The sequence below is a fragment of the Chiloscyllium plagiosum genome, chromosome 47 (assembly GCF_004010195.1).
Source record: "Chiloscyllium plagiosum isolate BGI_BamShark_2017 chromosome 47, ASM401019v2, whole genome shotgun sequence".
NCBI classification, from domain to species: Eukaryota; Metazoa; Chordata; class Chondrichthyes; order Orectolobiformes; family Hemiscylliidae; genus Chiloscyllium; species Chiloscyllium plagiosum.
In genome coordinates, this window is record NC_057756.1 from 6,003,474 (window position 1) to 6,006,711 (window position 3,238).

The 3,238-nt window shown below is 45.6% G+C and overlaps 1 pseudogene; it reads left to right on the top strand.

Annotated features, from left to right (window-relative positions):
* The window catches only part of LOC122544169, a 67,203-nt pseudogene extending 65,286 nt beyond the window's left edge, over positions 1-1,917 (top strand).
* Positions 1,918-3,238: the final 1,321 nt, after the last annotated feature.

Genomic DNA, 3,238 nt, shown 5'->3' on the forward strand with positions numbered 1-3,238 from the left:
GGTGTGGACTTGTTGGGCCGAAGGGCCTGTTTCCACACTGTAAGTAATCTAATCTAATCTAATCTGTAAGTAATTTAAAGCTATATCCTCTCATGCCAGCTGATGTGAAAACAATATTTATACTTCTGTGGTTTTTTTTTATAGATTTTTATTGAAGAAAAAGGAATTTTTTTAAACTTTTTTTGCAAACTTACAAAATAACACAAACAAATATAAGCACTAATATACAATTAAATATTAAATAAATAATAACCAAAACACAACAAATAAAAAAAGAGGAAAAAACACTCAACTAAGTACTAATCTAACCTACAAATAACCAAAGCTTACAATAAAATATCTTACATTACTCAAAAAAAACATAGTAATTAAATAATGAAGTACATGCTCAGAATGAATTAACATCAAATCATAATAAAACCCGTATTTATACGGGATTCCTCCCCCTGGGGGCCCCCGGACCAGCCAGAACCACTACCACAACTAGATAAAAGCCCTTGACAAAATGGCCAAAATATCTGTATCTATATCGTTCAGAAAGGGCTGCCATATTTTATAGAATAATTCAGTTTTTTGGTGCACCATATTTGTAAGGACGTCAAGGGGGATATATTCCATGATTAACCTGTGCCAATTCGAAAGTCCTGGAGGTCCCTCAGCTACCCAGTTTACTAAGATGTTTTTCCTTGCACAAAAGGAGAGAATGGAAAATAATTTCCACATCCATTTGAGTTTTTAAATTCTACTTTTAGAAAACACTAGGTTGGAGAGTGGGATTGTTGCATGTTTGCCTCGCAAGTCCCCGAGGTGAATTATTAGCCCAGCGATAGTACAGATAGTTCTTGTGTGAAGCAGTGCGATTTGGCTGTAATGTCGCTGACAGATTAGGGAGTGGTATTTTTTGCGAACACTTAATTCTGTTTGCAATAGTGCGATTCCAGCCGCAATCGTTTGGCACGCTTCAACCTGCGCACGTGCTGATGTCAGTTGCTGTCAGAGCATGAGAGGTACAGCACAATACATCTCAAACATTAAACTAATGAATGTTCATTGCTCTCCTCTGACAGAAGAATATTGTTGTCTATTTTCTGTCTAAGCCCCTGTATAACTGCTGCAGTTCTGCATTACTCCCATACACACCATTTGCCTTTCTAATTTGTTCTTGTACCTGCATTTCACGTAACGCCCCAGAAACAGTCAGAAGGCAATCAGCCAGAGCCATCTCCTTCTGCAACTACAACTGCACCTGAAGGTGCCAATGATGATGAACCTTTCTCCCTGCGGTAGCAATACTTTTTCAATGTCATGTGTTAATTTTACTTTTGCTTCATTAATAAATATGATTTAACCAGCCATCCAGGCTGTGCTATACTTTGTTATAGGATTTTGGGTGATCTTTGAGCGATCGTGAGTGATATGTCTTGTTGGTCAGCCCCTCACCCTACTTTCCCCATTGGCCCCATTATTTCTATTTCACTGGAACACAGCCCCGCGTAATCGGAGAACTCTCTGTACTGTCAAACCTGTCGTTGCTGATAAGAGCTTCACTTTGTAGTGCATCCTTCCCCTGGGTCAAAATTTACAAGTTTAAGCCCCGCCACAGATCGTATCAATTATAACAACAGACTGATCACAAAATGCAGAAAATTTGGAATTGTCTTCATGTTAGTATCTCCCTGATTTACCAGAGTGTGTCCTTTCTGTTTTCGCTGCAGGTCTTTATCCCATTGAGCAGCTCTTTCGCCTGTGCCTCGCAGCTGCCATTCTGGCTCTGCTTACAGTCTTTCTTGCACTGGAACTGAGAAGGAAATCCTAGGCACTGAAGAGTACAGGTGGTTGTAAAAGTGTGAAGATTGTATTCATTATGATGGTTTTCTCTTTGCCTTTCATAAGTTCATTAAAGTAACAGGTTGCAAATTTGGAGACAAGTGCATGGTAATGTGACAAATTTTGGGAGTAAAGTTGTCAATTTCTGAACTTAGAGTTGCAGAGTGTGGTGCCGGAAGAGCACAGTCAGTCAGGCAGCATCTGCGGAGCAAGATAAAAAGCTTCTGCTCGATACATCGACTCTCCTGTTCCTTGGATGCTGGACCTCCAGCATCTGCAGTCTGCACTTTCTCCTAAGCTCTGAAGTTACCCTTAGCTCAATATCTTAACATTGTTGTAGTACTCGAATATTTAAGAGAAATTCCATCAGATATGATTAGATTGGGTTCCCTACTGTGTGGAAACAGGCCCTTCAGCCCAACAAGTCCACACCGACCTTCTGAAGAGTAACCCACCCAGACCCATTTCTCTCTGACTAATGCACCTAACACTATGGGCAATTCACCTGACCTGCACATCTTTGGACTGTGGGAGGAAAACCACGCAGACATGGGGAGAATGTGCAAACTCCACACAGACAGTTGCCCGAGGCTGGAATTGAACCTGAGACCCTGGTGCTGTGAGGCAGCATTACTAACCACTGAGCCACTGTGCTGCCCCATATCTAGAGAGATTGAATTTTAAAAAAATTCTCCTGGGACGTGGGCCCCTCTGTCTAGCCAGCATAAATTGCCTTGTTCCTAGTTGCCCCTTGACGAGATGGTGGTATGTGTGCCAGTGCAGTCCATGTGCTATTGGTTGACCCACAGTGAGGGGGTTCGAGTCCCAGAGTGGGGGACATTGAGGGAGATCGAGTCCCAGAGCAGGCGGACAGTGAGGGGGATCGAGTCGCAGGGCACGGGGACAGTGAGGGGGATCGAGTCCCAGACCACGGGGACAGTGAGGGGGATCGAGTCCCAGACCACGGGGACAGTGAGGGGGATCGAGTTCCAGAGCGGGGGGACAGTGAGGCGGTTCGAGTCCCAGAGCACGGGGACTCCCAGAGTAGGGGGACAGTGAGGGGGATCGAGTCCCAGAGGAGATGGACAGTGAGGGAGACCGACTCCCAGAGTAGGGGGACAGTGAGGGGGATCGAGTCCCAGAGGAGATGGACAGTGAGGGAGACCGACTCCCAGAGTAGGGGGACAGTGAGGGGGATCGAGTCCCAGAGGAGATGGACAGTGAGGGAGACCGACTCCCAGAGTAGGGGGACAGTGAGGGGGATCGAGTCCCAGAGGAGATGGACAGTGAGGGAGACCGACTCCCAGAGTAGGGGGACAGTGAGGGGGATCGAGTCCCAGAGGAGATGGACAGTGAGGGAGACCGACTCCCAGAGTAGGGGGACAGTGAGGGGGATCGAGTCCCAGAGGAG